The 25,310-nt window shown below is 41.0% G+C and overlaps 1 long non-coding RNA gene across 1 annotated transcript; it reads right to left on the minus strand.

Annotated features, from left to right (window-relative positions):
• Nucleotides 1-494: 494 nt before the first annotated feature.
• LOC136007420 (uncharacterized) lies at nucleotides 495-25,162 on the minus strand. The gene is made up of 3 exons (XR_010609690.1): nucleotides 24,952-25,162; nucleotides 3,754-3,867; nucleotides 495-931 (listed from the first exon to the last, which is right to left on the minus strand). It is a non-coding gene; the product is annotated as an uncharacterized LOC136007420 (long non-coding RNA).
• Between the last annotated feature and the right edge of the window lie 148 nt (nucleotides 25,163-25,310).

The raw sequence follows: 25,310 nt of genomic DNA on the forward strand, positions 1-25,310 counted from the left end.
GGGGAGATTTAGATTAGATACAAGGAAGAAGTTCTTCCCTGTGAGTGTGCTGAGGCACTGGCACAGGGTGCCCAGAGAAGCTGTGGCTGCCCCATGCCTGGCAGTGTTCAAGGCCAGGTTGGACGGGGCTTCAAGCAGTGGAAGGTGTCCCTGTCCATGACAGGGGGTTGGAACTGGATGAACTTTCAGGTCACTTCCAGCCCAAACAATTTGATGATTCTGTGACAGATGATTGGTCCAAGCCATATCTTTTGCATAAAAGTCCTATTTCACCCCATTTAACTTACCAAGGCTTAGAGTTTCAAAAGTGCATAGGGCATTCCAAAGACTGTGCTGTGGCCATTTCACTCCTTTGGGGCTCCTTTGAAAATGGCCAACTGTATAGACAGAACAGTCAGAAACACAAACTGCATGGGATGTGTTAAAGATGTTTTTACTGCTTACTCAGAAAGTGTGAACTATAAAGCAAACATTTAGGATTTTTACAGGCCATAAAAGGTGAACATTAAAGACAAATATAACATTATTGAGCAGTTTTTTACGTTTCTTTAATCAGCAGCTCCTCTGCACCAAGACCAGTCTTGTAGTGTAAGGCCTAAAATATATTTCCCATGAAGTCCAGAGGAATAGCCTGACATCACATCCAACGTAAATGTGTAGATCAGGGAACACGTTGTCCTAGATATTTTCAGGCACAAACGTCTCATTTACACCACGATACAGCTCAGTGTCTCAAGGTTGCACCTCTAGCAGTGGCATATTCATTGAATTTGAATAGTACAGCATGATTTTAGAGAAACCACAAAGCTTTTCAGGAATGTCAGCAAACCCATATAATGGTAAAGGCTGTGTGGCACAAAGGGGCAACAGTGGAATTCAGCCATCAGAGGATCAGCCTGGTCATGGATGCAATCCAAATTTAAAGGACAGCCTGCAAGAGACCCAAGACCCAACACAGTGAAATTCAAGGTGAGATGTACATCAGAGGAATGAAGAACTTAGTAAAAATATATATATAAAAAAATCAAATTCTACCCCAATACCATGAATAAAAGGATGCAAAGAAGTTCAAAACTATTCTATGATTCTGTGATTCTCTGTCAAGAAGTACAAAGTTGCCTTAGTCAGACAAGCCTCAAACTATTATGTTTTAATAGCAGTTGGATGCTTACTGTGTGCTTCCACAACAGGATAAAGTGCTATTGAAAAGGTTTCAGTACTGTTTACTGATGTATTAGGATGTGGTTTAGAGGGATTAATTTATGTTTTAAAGCATGCAATGGAGAGGCAGGGCTGCAAGGCAAGGTGACAACCAGCCCCCAGCTCTGTGACATTTTCTTTGGATACCCCACCAGGATAGCCTTAATATTATAGCCTTTCCTCACAGATTAAAGATGGATTGATGAACTGTCAGATAAACCCTATCCCTGAGCAGATCTGCCTTTCCTTTTTATCCCCCAGCTTTCACTGCCTTTTGCCTTTCCCCCTCTGATTAGATGAATTATCAAAGCATATTTCTGTGCTGAGCAGAAAACCTCATCCCAGCACAGCATGGATAGATTTTCAAAAGAACCTAATCTTGGTTTTGATGAGGTTTTTGATGAACGGGGAAGACGAAGCCAGCTACTCTGTGCAACGAGTCCACCATATTCTCCTGGAGATTAACTGATGGGTGTTCATTGCCCTGAGAAACCTCCAGCATTTTACTGTTTAAACCCAGGCTCCATCGCTATCACCTCTCTGTCTCCACTCCCTCCCTTGCACTTCCCTGCCTCCTCTCCCTGACGTCTGCCACCACCACCTTGCCCCACATCTCTCCTGCTCCTGGATCTCCTGCAGTCAGGGCTGGAGCCAAGCCAAGCAGCTTGGTGGAGTTTATCAGCTGAGGATCTGACAGTAGTAGGTCTTGGCCCCCACTGGGGCTGCTGTAGCTCACCATCAAGGTGTACCTCTGCTGTCTGGGGCAATGTGGACATTGAGGAGTCTCTCTGTTACCCAAAGCTGGCAGGGACCAGCGGCACTGTTCCCTCCAGCCACGCCATTTCACACCAGAAGCCTCTGCACAAATTACTATGTCTATGTGATCTGCCAGTCAAAATAGTAGCTTTGGTCTTGGAGTCAGTATGTTGCGCCCAGATTAATGAGCACGCTCACTCTCAGTTGGGACAATTAACCAGGGTCGGCTGGTGGCTTAATTCAGTTCCAGAGCTGGTTTGTTGTCTAGTTATCTTGTTTGTCTCTAATTTGGGTATTTTTGCATGCTGTCACGCTACACCTTGAGACCTGGCAGCATTTAGGCCACTTCTGAAATGCCACTTAGTCATTTAGTTCATATAACCCTGTCACACTCAGCAGAGACACAGATAAATACATTTAAAATATCTAGGCATAAGAACACTTCTCAGGTGGTTCAGGAATGCAGCCCACACAGCCACTTAATGCCAGCCTGAGAGTGCCTGGTTGCTGCTTTGTGTAGAATCATAGAACAGTCAGGGTTGGAAAGGACCTTGAGATCATCTAGTTCCAACCCCCCTGCCGTGGGTAGGGACGCCTCACACTAACAGTCCATATAGACTGTGTGTCCTCAGATACACAGTCCATGTAGAACCCAGGCTGACGCATTGTTTCATATAGCTATCACAAAAGTAAATCAAATTGCAGTAGTTCTTTCCTGTTAGGGTGGTGAGACACTGGAATGGGTTGCCCAGGGAGGTTGTGAGTGCTCCATCCCGGGCAGTGTTCAAGGCCAGGTTGGACAGAGCCTTGGGTGAGGTGGTTTAGTGTGAGGTGTCCCTGGCCATGGCAGGGGGGTTGGAACTGGATGATCTTAAGGTCCTTTCCAACCCTAACTACTCTATGATTCTATGATTCTATAAAATACCAGAATGAAATGAAAATACTAGTGATCACCATACTACTAGTTCATGTGAAGAGGGGACAGCTGGATAGGCACATAAAAGACTGAAAATTCACCAGAAAATCAAAGTTCAGTGACAAGCCCTGAGAACCACTCACATTCATTTGAAAAATAAAATCCTGCCTGCCTCCCTCATCTGCTCTTGAGGAAGGAAAGAAACACTTAAAGATGCACACAAAGCCGTCAAGAAGAGTTTAAATGAGGTGACTGTCTGAGAGTATATGTGTCTTCAGATTTACTTTCAAAACAAATTCCCTCGCACTGGGCCTACAGTCACAAGGCTCAAGGCAGTGGTAGGAAAACAAAAGGTAGGCCTTTACTGTAAAGGCACAATCTTAGCCAAAAGAGTTAAAATCTGAAAAAGTCAGGATAAAATTGCTCATTAGTGTGAGGTGTCCCTGCCCATGGCAGGGGGACGGAGCTAGATGACCTTAAGGTCCTTTCCAACCCTGACTATTCTAGGATTCTATGATTACACCTGCAGTAATCTGAATTACTGAGCCATAGCCATATTTTAGTATTAACTAGTCATCAAGGTTGGAATCTTGTTATTCTCATAATTCACCAAGAAACAATTGTATTGCTAAAGACATGATGAAAAAACATATGGAATTTTCCTGGTTAGTAGGAACAGCGTAGCAGGGACAAAACAAAGGTTTTATTCAGTATCTTTGAGGGACAGAGAGAACCAAAACCTGTCTCTTTCATCTCTCAGAAAATTGAGCCTGTAATTAAATTGGTAGGGACTTAATATGTATACCACTGTTGTGCACTTTATATGTATGTTAATGCGCCATTTTCTAAGTTTCCATAATTTTTATGTAGAGATGATTTACCCTGAGCAGCAGGAAATGAATCTTGAGAATTCTCATCCTTCTTTTTTCCACACATTCTTCCAAAGCCGGTCCCAGCTTTGCACAGGCATCAGTTTGCAACCGAGAATTTTCAGCCTATGTATTTACAGAAACAGTTCCAAGTTAATGCTCAGAACCAGAGAAAGCTGCAACAACCTTCATGCTCCAGCAAAACTGCAAGGAGATATTGAAAACGAGCTGCTGTTAAGAATAGCTCCATTCAATAGCAAATACAGATGTCACGGGCGGGTGTTGGAGGAGGCTCGGGAAGGCAGGCAGGGTGGGGAGGTGCGATTAGCCGGGGCCCGGGCAGGGACGGGGTTATCACCACCGGGGACGCCTGCCAGGTCACGGGGCAGTATTTCTCTGAAGCGGACAATCTGCAGGAGTTAAGTCATAATAAACCAGGATAAAGCCTGTTTTCGTAAACACGGGAAGGACACAGGCTCACGCTGCGAAAACAGCTGCAAAAACTGTTCCTGTCCTGGAGTCTGACTTTCTCAGCTCCAGCTTTTGGGATATTTAATTCCTCATAGGATATTTAAACAGGAAACGGTGGCCATGAGTAGAAAGTTAAGGTTGGGAGGAGGGATATTTTCAAGGGGGTCTAGAGTCTGGGATTTTGCTTTTACAAAATCTGATGAAAACAGAGGAAACTGAGGGGAAAAAAGGAAGTGAACTATTTTATCGGAGGTATGTTCCTACGGTACGGTCGGCGAAGCAGAGACGCTCGTTTCCACTTGTGCAAACCTTCAGTTTAGGGAAGTACGTGAATTAAAACAGTTTCAGAGTGAAATGTCTGGATCGCTCAGATCTGCACAGAGAAACCAAAAGGAAAACCTCGGGCACTGCTGGCACTTCCAAGATTACATCAATAACTGTGTTGCTTCACCCACCTTATACTCACTGTATAGGGTGGCTATTTTTGTCTGCAATTGTACCGCTGCCAGCATAGTGACAATTCACTATGAAAGTGCATGGGGCTTCACTGTGTTTCATCTCTGCTTGGGCTGATCTTTCAGCCTAAACCCCAGGCAGGGCTCTGGGTGGCAATATGGCACATTCACTTTCAAAGCTCTATTCCATACTGTGTTGGTGCCTTCTTTTTTGTTTATAAAAGGGTTTCTATTTTAAAACCCTTTTTACTCCTCAAATTTTAGAGATCTGTCAACAGATTAAAAATAATTGCACATGGCCACCTAAACATTTAACCCAGCTCCGTGTCCAGTACTAAATGACTTAGACGTTACTCATAGACTCTTGTAGAGATTAGCAAGCTTGTGCTCACAGATCCCCTGAAGGACTAGGGCCACACTTCATGAGTTGAGAACAGCTCTCCGTGCTCAGCCATGTTTGGCTTTGGTATGTTGCGTATAAGGCCAGCTGTACTAGTAGGGGCCTGGGTGTCCAATCAAGCAGAAAGAGCAAGGAGCTATCTCTGGTGTCCTCCCCTGTCCCCCAGCAGTACACATTTTTCCAGAGCCACTGATATTCTTACAGCACAGAGCTGATTTATGTCTAGTGCCTCCAGGAGCTACTGCAACACGCATACTTCATTTGATAGCAATAGTTACGGTAGCACAAAGTGATAACATCTACAGAGGATCTTTCTGTAAATGACTTGTATTTGGAGAAATAAATTTCATTAGCATTTCTTATTTTCAAATGCTCAAATCTGTGAATATGAATGCTCCTGCATTTCTACAAAAACATCCTCAAGATGCTTATATTAAAGCATTATTGAAACATGGACAAATGCATAGGTATATGGGAGAAACACAGTATGAGAATTAAGGAAATACACTAAATGTACTCTATCAAAGAAATACACTACATAAATACCTGGTTTCACATTGCCTATTCAGCCCATATAACAGTCCAACAACTGCATTGCCCAGGAGGATGGTCCTTTCTGCTACTTAAAGCTGAGGTACACAAAGCTGAACTTAACAATGAGATGAAAAAGTTGAGCTTTCTGATTTCCACACATTCAGGTACATTGAGCAATTAGCAGAAACATTTTGGGGATTAGCTTTTGCAAGCCCTGCTAGAGGGGCCTCGTGTCCTGAACCTTGCTGGAACCTCACAGTGGTGAGCTAACGCACAGGTGAAACCTGCATAGCCCGTGCCTTTTGCTGCAAAACACTTTGCATGTGATAGTAGGGTCTGTTCTGTTAACTCTGACTGTTTTTAACGCATGTAAGTTATTTGTCTGATGGAGGGCAATAAAGAAAGGTGAAAAGGGCTGTCCCTTTGACCCACAGTGCTGCTTCGCAGCAGCACACAACAGCTTCGGGTGGCTTTTATGTCCAGGATTAAGAGGGATTGGGAGCGATGCCGAAGCAGCATGCTGAATCAAGGGTCAGAAACAGCTTTGCAGGGCAATTTCCCTAGTAAGATTCAAAACCAGTGATTATTTCCAAGTCCAAGCAACCATTCTAATGCCCTATATTCAGAATTTGTTTATTTAATCTCAGTTTTTGCACAGTAAATGGTGCGGCTCAGCGCTTGTTTGGATGAGCTGACAACACTGTGTTCCATGGCACAGAAATTTGGCTGAAAGCAACAAAACTACCAGAAAATTTGGGCAAAGTGGATGCACGTAAGTTTGTTAAACTTTGACTGCAAACAAGAAAAAAGAGACCTTGTTTCCAATCAGAGACATCATGTCATGCCCTTTTTCTTTTATTAGGGAAGGCAATGAAGCATTTCTGTTTATGCTGAACTTACTCCTGGTACTTGTGGATACAGTTAGTTTGAAATATGTGTTATTTAAAAAATCTTTATCTCCAAACTACATATTGAACTTTGATGAAAAAGGAAGAATCGATTTTGACCTCATGAAGGGTTCAGAATTAAAGCAAGTGAAACATTTCTTTTGCTGCAAAGTCCTCTCCTTGTAAAAGCAGCATGCCTTTTTCTCCTCATCCTTGATTCCCTGTGTCTTTGGTCCATTTCTTCTCTGCAGTCTTCAAGCATCATAAGAGCCACAATTCTCTTTTCCCTAAGTTTCTGATAATTATCTCGTACTTGTTCCTACAATCTCTCTCCTACTCCCTTTAAGAAAATTGACAACACTCTACAAACTGCATAATGAATAATAATGAAGTATTTTATTGCACACTTAGCTGTAAGCACACTCCTGAATTATCTACGTTTGATTGTGAATGCCTACACTTAACCTTGCCTCAGATACATACATGCATTAAGAGTATCAGTAATATCTGTGACAGACAGAAATGTCTCCAAGTTTTCCGTAACAAGGGAGAAAACCCTGTCTTGATTTGCTCTTGAGCAGTCTCAGGAATATCTTTGTGGAATAAAAATCGTTTTTTTCTCTTAGCTGAAGGACAGAGCTGCATAGTTCATCATGCCAAGTCAATGTATTTATGGTGTGAAGAGCTCTCCTCACCCCCAGACTTCAGGCTTACAGTGGAATCTAAGGTATGTAACGATGATATGAACACGACATAGTTTACTGTAACCTGTGCTTCAGGCAGCTGTTAATGCCAGTCTAGCTTTCTGTAGTCTGCAGCCAAAGGAAAGTTGTCTGCAGCATATGTATAGCTTCAGTCTGCAGCATACTTACTGTGAAGTCAATGGCATGCTGAAGAGCCATTTGTTAGAATTCAAGTTTCAGATGTTAACATACATTTGGGATCATTTCTCTGCCTAAGAAAGAAATTAATTGCCTCCCTGCTAAATTACTAGTGCAGTAGCGTCTAAAGTCTCGCACAAAGATCCAGAGACACATTGTACTAAACTTTGTGGAAACACTGGGAAAGATCTCAGGCTCCAAAGAGATAAAAGTCAAAGGTAGCAAAAAGGTCAAAACACATAAAGGAGCAACCAAGAACTACAGTGGGAATGGAAACAGAGATACACCAACCTTCCCACAACTGCTGAGCAGATCAAGAACAGAAGGTTTTGAACTCAGTCTTTTGGCTCCTAATCTAATCTTCTATTGTGTGCTGCTGTTTCTGACAATCTTGGGCCTTATTATTTCAATATTGCCCCAAATAATCTCTTTTTAAGTTGCTCTTGCTATGAAGACCCTCAAGTTTTCAGCTTGTTTATGCAAGCCATATGCCGTTTCGTTATCTGGGAGATAATTATATTTTTCACCAAGTATAAATGCTTCCACACAGGTCAATAATTTACTACTTCCTGCTTAGTTTATGAACACGCAACACTTATGCACATGACGTAGATCCAAAAATGTGCACAGTGAGTTTCTCTGCAGTATCTGTGTCAGTAGTTCCAGTCCTGAACTGTGAGGGAAGGGAACCAATCAATCTTCTTGCTTCTCCTTGAACTGTTGCTCTCATTGATCTGCAGAAAAAAACATGGGTAATTTTTAAGTTCAGACCTTTAGAAGGCTAAGCAGTGTGGGAGGATTGCTTGGGTTTATTTACAAGCAACACTCCTCCTAAGACATCCTCACAGAATCATAGAATGGTTAGGGTTAGAAAGAATGTTAAGATGATCGAGTTCCAACCCCCCTGCCATGGGCAGGGTTACCTTCCATTAGACCAGGTTGCTCAAGGCCCTGCCTACCCTACCCTTGAACACTGCCAGGGATGAAGCATTCACAGCTCCTCTGGGCAACCCATTTCAGTGCCTCAACACGCTCACAGTAAAAAACTTCTTCCTTATATGCAGCCTAAATCTCACCTGTTGAAGTTTTAACCCATTACCCCTTGTCCTATGGCTACAGCCCCTAATGAAGAGCTCCTCTCCAGCATCCTTGTAGCCCCCTTCAGATACTGGAAGGCTGCTATGAGGTCTCCACGCAGCCTTCTCTTCTCCAGGCTGAACATCCCCAACTTTCTCAGCCTGTCTTCATACAGGAGGTACTCCAGCCCCTGCTCATCCTCATGGCCCTCCTCCGGACTTGCTCCAACAGTCCAGAGGAACATTCTCATAGGATGGAACATTCTTCAGAATGGAACATTCCCACAGGATGTTTCCTTCTGTGCACCACTATGACATTGTTGATGCCTATGTCTTCTTTTTTGTTCTATAATGTTCACATACTTTTCTACTGAACTGCTGCTAGCAAGCCATTCCCACCATTTAATTATTAATTCTATTAACATTAAATGATGTTTATCAGTACCTAATGTACCTCAACTATGAAAATACCAAGGGAAGTATTACCAAAGGCTTCATTAACCTCATCACATATACTTACAGCTTCTCCCTATACTTTTATTTATGTGCATACATTAGTGAAAGCAATGGCGACATGTATTGATTGTACTGTGGATTAGATTTTAATTATAACAGTTTGTAGGACAAAGACATAATTAAGTTCATGCGATATACAACTCCTGTAGGATATCTTTACCTTCTTTGCACCATTTTCTAGATAATGGTCCCTACAAAGTAACTCTGTTTTTAATCGCACTGACAAAATGTACAACTGTGTTCATACTTTAGGTGCTGGACACTACGTACATGTTCAGTGTGGAGGTCTCAAGGCCTTTTCGGAGTGCAGGGGCATCACTCATGCTTGTAAAGTGGTGGAACTCAGGCATGGTCACGGCTATTCCCTGCATCTGAACTAATTTACAGAGCCAGCTACAGGGTGCCAGACTGAATTTGCAAGTGCACACTGACAGCGGGCTTTGTGGATAAGGAGTAGGTGCAAAATTTGCAGCAGATCATTGTGGAAAGCACACAGTTGCTATTTATCTTCCATGAGCTCCCTGGAAAGGGCTCAAGACACCTTCAAGGGTATTTCCTTTTACAAGAGAGAAAGTGAGCACCTCAATGGCTGAACTCCATAATCTAATAAATCTATAAAGGATTAAGTATTTGAGGGAAACAAGAAAAGCCAAAGTTCTGGAACTGCTTTTTGCAGAGAAAAGCTCTCAAAAAACCCCACACAGATTTGATAGTACCTGGCAAAACTGATTTATTGGATCTATTGGTGCACAGAGTTGTAAAGGGTATAGACTGGAAAAGACGACAGCAAGACCATCGGGCAAAATCAGTCGGTAGGGGCTGGTTGCATGTTAAGAGGGAAAAGAAAGCAAAAAAGATATAAATGTAAATTTTCTTTACATAAAATCCCCATTTTCTACTTGATTTTTTCCATTTTACCTTAGCTTTTGACATCAGTAAATGGTGTCTGTTCATTCTAGCAATAAACTTAACCCATGGCTTCAAAATCCAGCTTTAGAACAAGATTTTGGAACTTTGTCATTTGATTATTTGCACATTACTATCTGATCATTTGCACATTTCTACTGAAGTAGCTACCTGCGTGACATTCTGACCACTACATCCATCTTAAAGCACACCTTGGAGTAAATGTAACCGTGGTTCAGCTTTTTAAAATTGAAATGCAATTCAAAAGACAAGCAAGCCCACATGTGTACACCAATGAGACTACTTTAGCATCCTGCAAACACGTTTGGAGAGAGCAAAATTAAACATTTAAGCATGCTGATTAAGGCATTGATTCTGCAAATACTTACTAGCAGGCTTAATCCCTTTGAAATGAGTGGGACTATTGACGATCAGAAAAGCTGTGCCTATGAGTAAACATTTGCCTCTCTCAGCCCTTGCAAGCGATTGCAAGCAGTATTTTTCTCCTAGAGGGACAGTGCTCACTTGTCGGCCGTCCACAACTATGAAATGACATATATTGTAATTGTGAAAATTATAGAGGCCTGCCCCTAATAACAGCCTGTAGTCAGTAATTGGCTCGGTGGTGAGACGAGAAGCGCTTAGTCATCCCAAGAGAGGCACGCAGGAAATGCCAGCATGAACTGTCGTAATTAGACACATATTATTAGTATTTATTAAAACACAACTAGTTACACTGGTTATGCCTATTCTGTAGGCAGACCTTTTGGAAAGCTGAGTAATCCAGCCTCAGCCATGCAGTATAGGGCCTTGTTTACAATAGAAAGTTGTGCTGACCCAACTGTATTAGTACAGTTAAAGCTGTACATCTCCAGGTTATGAGCAGCTGCATCAGAATAGCTTATTTTTCCTTAGCAGAAGGAAAGCCAGCAGCAGTGTACAACACCTTTGTATCAGTACAAGCATGCATAATTTCAAATAGTACAGTTAAATGTGTTGCAAAATTTCATATAGCTCAGATAACATATTAAATTGCTATATGATGTATGAAAAGACCAGGTTCTCAATTTCACAATTAAACGCAAATCAATTAATCTTACCCCTCTTGCATACAAGAAGGAAGAGAATTCACTTCACAGAGTGAAAATGCCCAGTGTTTAGGATAGAGCCTTTCATGACTGAGCATCTTGTGACCTAACAAGCATTTGCAACTCAGTGAAATGCAATGTATTCATTTGGTGGCTGCCTGTAGAAGTACTTGAATCAGTCTGAACTGATTCTTTGAATAGGAACTAAGAAGGAATCACTACAGCTGGAGGGAGAGAAGCTGCTCATTTAAGAAAATACTGAAAGGTCACAGAGGGATAAATGTTTCTGCCAGCATTAATTTCACTATAACGTTCCAGTTTCTGATCTTGAAAATTTAAGGGTTTTTTCCTTGTTCTTCCAGTTAGAGAAAGTAATGCATATATATGAATAAGAAACGACTGTGTTATGGTGGAAGCTGGTTAACACTCTCTGAAGATTTTTGTTTTCCAGTAGTCACTGATGAGCATCATGGTGCTGGTGCACAGGCAGCAGGACAAGGTGGCAGAGACTGGGCTTTGGCTTGGGACCCTGCCTCTGACTTGCTGTGAAACCTTCAGTGAATCACCTTCTCTGTCTGCGTCTCAGTTTCTGCCTTTACAGAATGACAGAAGGTCGATTTGCAGAGCTCTTTGAGAAATAATGATGATGAACAAGTGCTCTATACTGGATGAGTGGAATTGTTATTAGCTTCTATACCTTCTTTGCTTGTGCAATACCCACTATTAAAGACAGAAATTTCAGCTTTGATTGCCTATTAGATAATTTACTAAGTTTGGATCAAAATCTGAGCTCAGATTTCAAATGAAGTTCAAAGTTCAAAGTACTGAATGTGATTTTTCAGTTTCATCTTAGAGAAAACACAAATTATCATACAGAATACTTCAATAAAAGACATTTTGTTCCTATTTATTACCTCAAGTACCCAAATGGATACCACTGCAATGCTACCTCTCTTTGAAGATCCCCTTATTACGCATTTATAGAGAAATTGCTACAAGTAATTCTATTACCAATTGCTACCAGTAATTCCATTAGGCTGAATCACCGAGTAACCTTATTTCTGACACTATAACCAGATATAGCACATAAAGTAGTGAACTGAATGCATCATGCACTGGGTGGCTGCTGAGAAGGATACACTGAAAGTCTGGAATAGAGAAAATAATACACAGACACGGGATATAACAAAGCGAGCCAGGGTTTGGAGCCCATTGTTCCTTGCTGTTATCTAACTAGTAAACTTATTACAATTAAACTGAAAAAAAAAAAAAAAGAAAAGAAAGTTTTTATTTGTATAATTACTTGGCATGTGGCACATCCTTTATAGGGACTGCAGTGATAGCAGAAGGGGTAACGGGTTAAAACTTAAACAGGGGAAGTTTAGATTGGATATAAGGAGGAAGTTCTTTCCTGTTAGGGTGGTGAGGCACTGGAATGGGTTGCCCAGGGAAGTTGTGAGTGCTCCATCCCTGGCGGTGTTCAAGGCCAGGTTGGACAGAGCCTTGGGTGGGATGGTTTAGTGTGAGGTGTCCCTTCCCATGGCAGGGGGTTTGGAACTAGACGATCTTAAGGTCCTTTCCAACCCTAACTGTTCTATAAACTATTCTATGATTCTAAACTATCAAATATGGAAATGAAACTATTCATATGTCAAAATATTTTCAGGATCATAAATTATACCATAGAATCATAGAACATTTTGGGTTGGAAGAGACCATTAAAGGTCAGCTAGTCCAACCCCACCACAATGAGCAGTGATTAGATCAGGTTGCTCAAGAGACCTGCTCGAGGTGATCTTGAATGTTTCCAGGGATGGGACATTTACCACCTTTCTGGGCAACCTGTTCCACCATTTCATAAAAATGTCTTCCTTATATCTAATCTGAATGAACCCACCTTTAGTTTAAACCAACAAGTCTATGTCTTTCTTCTACTGCTGGACGCAGTACTGCAGGTGGGATCTCACCAGAGCAGAACTGAGGGGCAAAATCACCTCCCTCAACCTGCTGCTGGTCACACTACTTTGCATGCAGCCCAGAATGCAACTGACTATCGGGGCTGCGAGTGCATGTTGCTGGCTCATGTCCAACATTTTATCCACCAGTTGTTTTCCACAGGGCTGCTCTCTATCCCTTCATCCCCCAGCCCGCATTGATACTGGGGGTTGCTCCAACCCAGGTAAAACCTGCACTTGGCATAGTTGAACCTCATGAGGTTCACAGGGGCCCACTTCCCATGCTTGTCCAGCTCCCTCAACCTCACAACATCGGCTTGGTGTCATCTGCAGACTTGCTGAGTGTGCACTCAAGCCCAAGATCTATGTCACTGATGAAAATATTAAACAGTGCGTCCCAGTATGGCCCCCTGAAGTACATCCCTTGTCACCAGTCTCCATCCAGACATTGACTACTGACTACTACTGTCTGGATGTGACAAATCTAACCCACCAAACAGTCCATCCATAAAATCCATACCTCTCCAATTTAGAGAGAAGCATGCTGTGGGGGACCATGTCATAGGCTTTACAGAAGTCCAGACAGATGACATCTATAGCTCTTCCTTTGTCGACTGATAAGTCATTCCATCATAGAAGGCTACTAGGTTTGTCAGGCAAGACATGCCCTTGGACAATCTCAGGTATTCCCATATGTAAGTTCCAGCAGTGTATTCTGTCACTGTAAGATCATATTTGGTGTCAGTTTTACTGCCACAGTTCTGCAAAGGATCAAATATAAGTAGAGTTAAACTGGAATAAAGGGAACAGAAGCTAGTCTCAGCTGTTTGTATAGAAGGTTTTGGAGAACAGCTACTCCTGCTTAATTGAAATGGTCTATTTCTGTTTTACACTTGTCTCTATTTCGTACATGCTAGCTAAAATTATGCATATTAATTATACACTTTAATTTGAAATGTTTATACTACGATGTTTTTGTTGATACAGGACAAAAATAATCTAAAGCATACATTTTAATAGTATTGTGTCAAATTATTTGATCTATTTCATAAGGGACTACTCCTTTCCTTTTTTTGTATTTCTTCTATTCTTGGTATATGTAAGAAATTATCTTTATATAGCACTGAATCTTTGAATTGGAATACTACATTATTTTCTGTAAGATAAAACTCCCTAGGTATGAAAATGGCTCATTCTGCAATCCCTGGTAATTGTTTCCAATATTTAAAGGCACAGTCCTGTATATCAGTGATCAGGCCCCACTGGCTTTACCAATAAGAATTTTACTGAGCTGTCTGCCAGGATGCAAGTCACGAAATACATGAATAGCTTTTGTTTTATTAATTGTCTTTTGGATATCATCCCAGCATCTCCTGGCCATTCCAAATCGTGTTTGCTAGAGATGGGTTTGAATTAATTCTCCAAATTCAATGACTTCTCAGTTCAAGGAGGTTCAGAGGCAGGCTCTGATGTACTCCCTTCTCTTACTGATTTCCTGCCTGTGCCCCTTCATCCTCTCCCATGCAGTCACCTGAAAACACTGTGCAAATTATGAATACTTTCTAAAAAGCTCTAATTTTGCTCAGATTTTTATAAAAATTATACTGTAAACATGTAAACATGGATGATGAGAGCAGTCTAGGATCTTAACAGGTTGTGTTCTTCCTGTTTAATTAGTTGTAAATTGTATATCCTTCTGGCCCTTAACTTAGGAAACCACTTTAACCTGTGATTAAATCCCGGTGAAATCAGGATCTCAGAACACATTTAAGGCTTAGCCTACCCTTCAGTGTTTAAAAGAGCAGCTTAACAACATGCATTCTTGAAAGAATATTTATCATGATAAACTGGTATTTCCTTGTGACTGGGACAGTCTCCAGGCAATCCACCAGAAGAGATCTAGGAGATCATGAGACACTGAAAAATGCATGAAATAACACTGGGACAACTTAAACACTCAACTTTTGTGAGGTCTGCTGTAGTGAGTTTGGTAGCTCCACCCTTTATATACCCTGCAGGTGACTCTTGGCATTATCTCAGTGCTCCACAACCCACATTCCCTTATCATTCACCTTCAAGAATTCAGTCAGTCTCTTGAAACATGCATGGAAATGATGTATGCTTATACTGAGAAATGCAGAGACATACCATTCAGCACTCCTGTCTGAAACAAACAGTATAATTTATGGACATGAATAAATATTAGCATATTCATGTATATTTATGGATCTCTGCTTTTACTTTTATGAACCTGTGCAACAAACTTTACAACACCAGTATTTTCTTTTTCTCAGGGGAGTAAGGGATTAGTGGATATTAACCAGGTAAATATAGATTCATCTCTGTATAGCATCTTCTCTGATGTTTTGCTAACCCAAAAAATCAGCTGCATCGTTATTCTGTGCTTTCTGGAAGTCCACAACTGAACTGTCAGCATGCTGGAGGTGGAAAACTATTAGAACCTTTTATATATGCTATACCTTGTCAAAGTGTGGCAGAGCTCGTACAGTCCTTCCCCAAAGCCTTTCCAGGCACTGGGGCTTACAGGGTATGTTCCCTTCTGGAAAAATAAATGTACCCCTGGTTGTTTAATTAATGCTTTGTCTTCAGAAGCAGGTTTTCCAATATAATAAAAATAGAAATATCTGCTCTCACTTCTTGTGTATTCCATTATATTAGAGTGTACAAATGGCTTCTTTTGATTATTTGATATCATATGGAAAAGGGATTTAAAGTGAAACAACCCTCATGCAAGACAAAAGCAGCATACATAGTTGCATGTGGTAAAACTTTCCCAAAGAGATACTTTAAATTACGAAGCTTATTTTTTTTCATTGGCATTAATTAATCTCTTACTGAGACATTTAGGCACTGCAAACAGTAAACGGTCTTGTCTGCAAATATGATACAGTACCGTGGGTGTTGTGCAAGCTAAACACAGCCCACAAGACAATTCCTCTCATACCACCTCTACCATCTTGAACAACCTTGAAGTGGAGATGAAAGGAAATGACTAATTCCAGAGGTACATCCGTGGTTTGCCATCACTTGGCAAGCAGAGACTAGCATATTTGCCCAACAGCAGCTCCAGGGTTAAAAAAAGTGGAAAATGCAGACCCATGAACCTCTGAAAAGCCTCCTCAGCTCCTTCTGGAAATGGGTTTCTGCTGCAGTTGTACTATCACAAGAGTCTGTAGAGGGTTCTTGCTGCTGTTCTGTGTGAGTGCAGAAATGTGTTGGCACAACCTCTGGTCAGCCCTGGGAAGGCTGAGAGCCTGGTGAGACCAGTGGAAAGGCTGAGCTTCTGCTCAGTGGAGCAGTACTGTATTGTCCACTATGCCCATGATGATTGTACTCCTGACAGGTGATAAACCATGTCAACCTCCCTAGCTGCCATAATGTTTCCACTGCAACTATATCTATGTATCTGTTTATCGCGATGTTTTATCTTGCGGGCTTTAAATATGATGTATTAAAACATGGCGCAGTGTAACACAAATGAAATGAGGCAAGTAACTGTAAAAGCCAAAATTAGGATACAGAGAACAATGTATTTCAAATTAAGTGGGAACGAGATTACTTGTTAGCTGAAAATAATGAGCACCTTCAGTGCCTTATGTGCATGCAAATGATAGGTGTGCCAAAGGAATATAATATCAGCTGACATTACAAAACCTACCACCATGAAAAATAAGACAAGTGCACTGGAGAACCTAATCATTACAGAATTAAAAGAAAATCCCCTGAAAATCAACAGTGCAAGCAAAGAAGTATGCTGCATAAACTCAAAGCCTGGCTGTTCCAGATGAGACATGCCTCAGGGAAGCCCCAGCAATGGGATGGTGAGCTGGAAAAAGGTATGCAGTTTTAATGTTCTCTGCATCTATGGGTAAAAATACAAATAAATTAATACGTCATGGAAGCTTGTTATCATCTCATGGAACTATAGAAAGCAGAATAGTTGATGCAATCAATCACACACTCAGGATTTGAGACCAATCACAGAAAAATGTAAGCAATTATCATTGACCTTGGATGAGGCCACAATCAGCAGTGAAAGCAGGCAGTTATTACCTTGCAGCTGAGGTTCTTTTTGCCAAACAAACGGGGCAGTACTTTTAATGCACATTGGAAGTACTTCTTTCTACCACTAGCTTGTGTAACAGCTTTCAAAACTCCCTTGTCACAAATAATGACAAGCACTGACTGTCTAGAAAAGTCAGTTAATGAGTTTGCTGAAAAGAAACTGCAGCTGAATACCTCACTTTCACTGCACAATACATTACCAGACAGTTGGTGGTAAATCTATGAAACAAGGAACATGAAGGCTGGTATCAGACATATGGTTAACCTCATTCAAAGAAGAAATACTGCACACACAGAAAATGTATCAAGTTTCTTATGGAGCTGTATCCAAACTACAGGAGTTTACCCCCTCATTTAAAAGGTGTGTGACTGTAAGGAGGGAAGCTGCCTGCTTTAGTTTGCCAAATGTGCGTATCTTGAAGAATAGAGAGCAAATAACACATTCCAGTTACAAGAGCCTATCTCTGCTCATTGGTCTACCTACCAGCTTTGTAACAGCTCCAGTCTGCATGGTGCCTAAATTTTGAGAGAGCTATTGAGGTCACCTATTATCCATGGAAGAGCTTAAAATTTACCAGAGTTTCCACATTGGATGGCAAGTTTTTCTGCAAAGACACACCCCCCCCTTAAAATGATCCCAAACTGAACTCTTGCAGCTGTAACTGAGAAAGACATGTCTAAACTCATCTCCAGAGAGCCTATTCCCACACCTAGTATCCATGAATAGCACTGAATTTAGCTCAAAATCCATTTAGTATTCCCAGCTGACATTAGCACTCATTCTGCCCATGAAGTGAGCTTTGCCAGAAGACTGCTCAGAACAGCAGTGTAGAGAATAGCTTAGGATGAGGTCCATATCCTCCCTCCTCTCAACTCTCCGTAACTCACTCATGAGATATAGTATTTACATTTTGCATTACAGAGCTGGGTAAACTGCATACATATAAATGGAAATACAGTCTGAATTCCAAGACTTTTAGACTTTTAATTTCAAGAGTATCTTCAGCAACAAGATACAGGGACTTTGGGCCCATTTTTATATTCTTGTTGGTTCTGCCTTTCCTTTCTGAGCAATAACCTAGTTGCAACAAGAGGGATGAGGAATTGCCTGTATCCTATGGCATTCTACCATTTGCTTATTCCTTTGGAAAATTGAAATCAGTGGGTTCAGCTTACTCAAGACTTAAAAGCTCCTAGAAAAAAAATTTCTGTCTTCCGAGAGGAGGCTGCCAGAGCTACATCCTCCACTGATACCTTCCTGCTTTGAAGACACTGAACAGCATTTTGAACTCTGAAGTTACATTTACAGCAGCATATAAGCCAAGACCAGGGTATGGACATGAACACAGGACTACATAGTGCTTCACTGTTACTGCAGTTGGCCAATAACAACTGGTTAGCATCATCTGGAGACAGCACATGCCAAGAACCATCCCCAGCAGGAAACCTAGATGCAGTCACACTGTTTTTGAGGAGTGAGAAGAAAAGGCAGCCATACGGATGTGAAGTGGGGGCCTTGCATGGCCCCTACTTGCAAAAATGTCTTGGTGTCCAGAGTTACTTCTGATAAAGCTAAACCTGCTGACTTTAGATGATTTTCAACAGTGTTTTCCACTCATAAGCTCTAAGCAGTTCCCAATTTTAGCATACAGGAATCCTGGATGCCCTGGCAGACGCTGGTCAATCAAGGCAGAGAAGCCAGTACCTTGTGCAGGTACCTTGAATCCCTTTTTACAGGGGCTTATAGTTTTTCACTGACTGTGGAAGAAATGTTGCCATAATATTTTTTGGCACAGCAATGCTTCAGTTCCAGATACGGGAATCACTTTCATGCACAACAGTGAAGCATGGAATTTTCAGCTTGCTTCTTAATGATATCATTTCCTACCTGAAAAACTTTGCAATGAAGTACTGCTTAATGCACAGAAGCACATGCATCTGTGAAAGTATGCTCCCAGGAATAAAATCTGTAAAATCAAAAGACTTCAACAAGCTAGAAAGCAATGGCCTTGGCTGCCAATTCTTATTCACCACTGTGAATATTGACATTGACATTTAGGAAGAAAATATTTGTTCTGAGAAATAAGCTGTTCTCTTATTTAATGATACTGCATTCTTTCTACCTCTTTAAGAAATCAATTCCAAACAATCTATCTTGCGATCTGCAGTTGTGCCTCGAACCTGGTACCTAATCAAAACTGGTATCTAATATTCTCCTCTGACACACCTCCTTGTATAGCTTGATTAGCTCGGCCTTTAGTGACTCCTTCTTGTGTTGTCTGATAACAGTAGGTTCATGATTTAGCACTAGTTGGGCCTACGATCAGCCTTAGAGAAAAAAAAAATGTTGCTTTCTTAGGGGAAATGACCTGTCTTCACCCCACACCTGGAAAAGCTGGCTCTGTCTAGACATTTAACTATTCCTTTATTACATGACCTCTTCAACTGTTGAAATGTGGGGAGTTTTTTTAACTTCAAGATGGCAATTTTCATTCAATCAGTTAAAGCTACGCCTGCTTTTTTGTCTCTTGGCATTTGGTGCTGAAATAGTCAAAAGACACATCTATTTCGACACGAAATCCTAATGGAACCATAAAACAAGTAGTACAACGGAGGTAACTTTCTTCAGATAAACACCTTTAAAATATAAATAGGAAATTTGCCTTGGAAAGAGAGATTGGTTTTCTCCCATTAACAAGCTCCAGTGAGTAAGTTTGCAAATGAGTGTCTATCATTCATTTAGAATTACAAGTCAAAATATCATGAAAGATACTTAGAGAGCACATGAGCATAGATGCAAAGTATTGAAATATTAGCTACTTCTTGACAGAAAAATAGCCTTTCCTTCTCTCATGCTGCTCAATGCTTTCTATTTCAGGTGGATAGTCTTGTAGTCAATCACACTGGCTACAAATCTCTCCTTAGTGCAGTTACAGGTTTGGAAATGCAGGTACTAGAGCTCAGCATGTATTTCCAAACCATTTTTTTCTAAGATCAAAGTAGTATTTTGCTGTGGTTTTTTTTTTTTTTTTTTTTTTTTTTTGGTCAGGATTTAATACCCTTTTTAAATGTTGCTTTTGTCAAATTTGACTTTTTTCTCTATTCTATATGAGTGCTTTGTAATGGCTGCTGATATTAATAAGCCACTCTTAATGGTTCTTTGATATCAATGGAATTAGTTATTTTTAATGGCAGCACTTCCCAGCTTATCAGTTCGATAAAAACAGCAATGACAGAAAGCAGCAACGGCCATTTTTGATTCTTCTCCCTCACAGATAAAACAGTTAGTACATACACAAAACCAGGATAAACATAAGTTTATTACAGCCTATAAGTCATGCATCCAGATTCCCTTTTCTGTCACAGCTTTCAAAACATTTCTTTAAGCATCTGAAAACATGCCCTCTTTTTGCTTTGCAGTTTCTTTACCATGGGATCAGATAAGAAAGCTTTTTTGATCAGTCAAAACGTAATGTCAAAGTGCCAGGACAATAAGCCATTAATACACAAAGGATCTTTTCTTTTACTAGGGTCTGCAACACAATATCATGTTAAGAAAATGCTGATGCATGGGATGAAAAGCATAATTCCTTCGATGCAATTGCTACTTTAAGAACTTGATACATTTTCATGTTTTTCTTTCATTTTTTCTTTCACAAAGATTATTAATAAAGATGGAATGAATCTTGTAGTATATTAATTCCACAGTCTGTGGTCAGACTGCCAGCTAGTTTAACGTGATCAACTCTGTTTTCAGCATTTTCACTGACTGAGAATATGGCCAATATCTGAAATAAACCAACCCAAAAACAGTTGGTGGAATTAGTGTAGAACACTAATTGTATTTCTGACAAGGAAGGCAAGGATTGGCTGCTGATGCTGCAGGCTAGTCAAGGATGGTTAATTGTATTCATGAACTATTTGTAAGACAGCAAGCTGCCAAAACCTCAGACATTTCCAACATGGTAATTCTGGAATGCTGTAGTAAATAGGAAAAAACAGATGTCATAATGTGTTTCATCTAGTTTAAAACTTAACATGTAATTAACTTAATGGCTTGACAATAGCTGATGTAGCAACAAATATAATGCAATTAAATTGGTACCTCATTATTACATCAAATTCTTCTACATATGCATTAGCAAATAAAGATCAGATTTTGAGACACTGGTATATTTTACAGTGACTAAACTGGCCTTAAAATGCAATTATGTGCAATACTTGCTTTGTATTTTACCACTTGGGGAAATTATTTCATTTTTGTAACACTGTATTTTCTGTAGTCTTTTCACTACACCGCTAGTGAAAGCTGTTCCTTGTTTTACTGTTTCAAATGCTGTATCTAGGTACTTGGACTTTTACATTCATTGTGTAGCATAAAGCCTTCAAATTCTTTATCTGGTGTACTGTTGGCTGTTTGTCCAAAGTGGTGTAGGCAATGATCATGGTTCTTTCACATCTTCTCCAAGTATTATGGTGGACTTCATGTGGTCTGTTTTATGCACACAGAAGAATGTTGAGACAGACACCTGTTCACATATTATTTTGGACTTCCCAAAGGTTTCTAAAGGTGTTATTAGGGTTTCCCAATTGTTAGTGCTGCAGGAAGAAAAAGGGTAAGAGTCCACTGAAGAAGAATAGCTTCAAAAAAACATGTGGAGTCCCAAACAATTCTTCTCACAGAACAGCACTGCTTGACGTGCAGTTTCTGTGGCAGTTTCCTATGTGCAGTTTGCATTCAAAGAAAGCAAAAATACATTCTGAAGTTATAGTGATAGAGTTGTGTTAAACAGCAAATAATTTCACTTTGAATTATGTAATTGCTTTTTCAAGTGATTCAGATCTTCCAAACTCACGATGCTAGTGCATTCCTATTAAAGATATTGTAATCAGTTAGAGAGAATTCTGTCAGGAGAAAGGTTGAAACTTCAGCCTAATGCAGATCCTGATAAAATTTAATGTTACTTTCCATTCACTGCAGTAGATGAGGTCCTTGATGCTGACAATAAAATGGCCTTCTGATGCTGTGGGCATCTACTGCTTGCTTTTTCACTGTGCCAGGATATTATTAGGAGAGAGGGATCAGTAAAAAGGAATCTGAAACCTGATCCAGTGCTGGGGAATGCCTTTTGAAGGTGTCATTTGAACCAAGTTATTACTTCTGAGAGGTGTGAACATTTTGCCTGACTCTTTGCTCAAAACCTGAAATGGACCGTGAAAAGTAGTAAAAAAGTTACGCAAGCCTTCATGCAATTAAGCAAAGTCATTTCAAAGAGATAATTATATACTGCTGAAACTGTCCATCAAGATACCCAATAAAACACATCAAGTATCTGTTGGGTGTTTCTTCTTTCACCTTACATGAAGGTCCATTCATTTTCTGGGTTTTAAAAATACCTATGAATTTCTGTATGTATTTGAACTAGATGGTCTTTAAGGTATTTTCCAAACCAAACCATTCTGATTCTGTGATTCTTTATTCAGATCCTGCACACTTAGATGATCTCTTTTGTTCTTAAATTACATTTATTCCCTCCTGAATGTTGCTCTATCTCAATTTCTAAAACGCTGAATGGGCAGATTGTTTCCACGAAGCATTTCATATGAACAGTTTATGAAGTGTGAACAATAAAGGACTGTCTAATGATTACTTATCACGACTTTCAAAGTTAACTGATACAGAACCCCTGCTCAGGGAAAACTAGGTTTTATTGCATCTAGCAGGAAATTTTAAGGTATATTATAAACTGACCAGTTTTAAGGAAGTAGGATGGATGGCTGGTGGTAAAATGCTTACAAGCTGCAGCTATGTAATACTGAACTGATGCGCAACTCCTCCTTCACAGCGAAATATGGTAAAATAGATACATTTTTAGAAATTTATCAGAGACCCTTTCCAGCAGGGGTCAGAATGAAAAAGGAAAACAGCGGTACTTGCTGAGGCTGAACAGCTAAAAGCACAAGTGCATCAGTCACTCAGATGTGGTTTATCATTCTTTTCAACACAGATCATTTTCCCTTGATTTTCTAAACAAGTGCCTTCACCTCTGACGCACACCCACTGAGTTGTTCTCACTGTGTGTAGGTTGTCACACAGAGGCAACAAACAGGGCTCCCTTAGAGAACCTCCATCTTTGATAGCAGTTCAGAAAGGCGAAGCTGCTGATTGAAGTCAGCATGCTCTATCTCTACGGTCTTCTGGAGGAAAAGTTCATTAGCTGCTTTGCATGCCAAGGGACCAGCTGTCCTTCAGCACATGGAGCAGCTCTGATTGACCAGGAGGACAAATGGGAAATAAGCTCACAGCAGCGCCAGCACGGCATATGGCCATGTACCAGCTGTTTCTGAAACGCTTGCCAAACCCAGATTGGAATAGGGTTGGCTGTTAGGAAAATAAACCCCAACAAAAACCAACAAGCAAACAAAAAATTCCAGTCAGGATTCTCGAGATCTGACCACAAAAACCAGAATTGTCAGTTTGAAATATCACTCAGCAACTACGTGGATATTCAGAGTAATCTGTCAGTGGCTCGCATACTCTGACTTGTGCCATTAGAACGCTGATGTTCTGAGAATCTGTCCTTTCTACAGAGCTTTCAGAGGGAGTAACAAAAAATTAGAGAAAGGGTGAAGTAAGGTAAGTGGATTCCTATTAGTGATATACATTACTAATATACCTAGAACTCATTCAAAAGACTGAATGGAGATTGATTTAAATTGGTGCCAGCTGTTATTACAGACAAATCTCAGGTGTCCCACATTTCGCTGTATTTTATTTCTACCTTAAAAAGGGGAATTCAGATTCTGAGCTCACAAACAAAAGGAGATTTGATTGCAACTGGCGTGAGTTGTATTACAGTGTTCATGAAATGCTTCTGATAAACCAGCGGAATGACTCAGCAGAAAACAGCCAGCAGGATTTTTTCCCCCAAAGCTTTTCAGTTTCAGCTTTTCATAACAGGAAAATAACTTGAATGGCAATTAAATGGTTCAAAGAACGACCCTGTCGTTCTATCACAGGGCTTAAAGCACTGCTCTGTAGAGCTTTCCCATAATACTCAGGGTCTGGAGAAGGCCTAGCTGATTAACTGCATGCTCATATGACATCAATTAATGCCTTGGCAGTGTTTAAGAGAACGTTGGTAGCTCATGTAGGGACAGAATCCTGAATGGTTTAATTTTGGGGTTGCCCAAATTACGTGCTAAGGTTGTTTGAAGGTGGTGAACCCCAGCTGAAACAAAACCAAGAGCAATGCTGCTCCTGTATCAGGAAATGAGCAGAAAAGCTGGGAGGCAGTGGTTACTATCTTGGCTTGCATTCATGTTTCTTACAAGACATACTTTTATATGTAGGCTTAACTTGTCAAAAGGCCTAAACAGGACTTCCTCTGGGGTGGAGGAGGATTATCTTCTCGAGGATTAACTTGGTTCCAGTGAGTGAAGATGTAGTTTCCACAAAAGAAGTAGTCTTGGCCAATGTGGATGACATACCGCATTTTGGAACTCTAGGAGCCACGCATTTAGCAGCGTATCAAAGGAAGAAAACCCTTATGATTATGCACAGACAGAAAACTGACTTTGACAACATAACACTGACTTTCCTCAGACCAGTACGTGCTCATGTATTTGAGAAATGCAAGGTGCTAGTGTACACCTGAAAAGGGCATTATTATTTTCCCAATTAAGAAGCTTAATTAGTACTTCGATGCACCTTCTGTCATGTTTTCAGCCTTACAGTTGCCCATTTTCACCCATCTACTATGCTAAAAGTGTTGCTCTTTCATTACTCTACAGTTGTGTAAACAGTTCTGATTAAACTGGCATTTAATCAAGTGGAACAAAATTTCCCCTCTCCCGAGGAGCTCACCTACTTTCAATGACATAAAACTGAAAAAAGACAGCTTTCCTTCCATACGAGCTCTAACTGAGCAGCAAAACAAACTTTATTCGCTCACCTTGCCCCGAGAGTCGTTAAAGGATCTCAGAAGGTCCTCGCGTTACAAACACCGCTACACTCCATCATTATCCCCCATTTCCTCCTTCGCATTCCTGCCCCGGCCCTGGGTGTTTCCCTCCCAGTCGCTACCGCCCGCTCCCCCTCCCGAGGGTGGCTCCGCCGCCGCCGCCTCGCTGAAGGCGGGAGCGAGGTGAGGTGAGGCGAGGCGCTGCCGCCCGCCCGGGTGCCAGCCGCCCCAAGGCGCCCCATCGCACCCCATCGCGCCCCATCGCGCCCCAGGCTGAGCCCCCTCACGCCGCATTCCCTCCGCCCGACCGGTGACTTTCAAACGCCCCGCCCGCCCCTTTCCTCTCCTCA

The sequence above is a fragment of the Lathamus discolor genome, chromosome 1 (genome assembly GCF_037157495.1).
Source record: "Lathamus discolor isolate bLatDis1 chromosome 1, bLatDis1.hap1, whole genome shotgun sequence".
In the NCBI taxonomy this organism is placed as follows: Eukaryota; Metazoa; Chordata; class Aves; order Psittaciformes; family Psittacidae; genus Lathamus; species Lathamus discolor.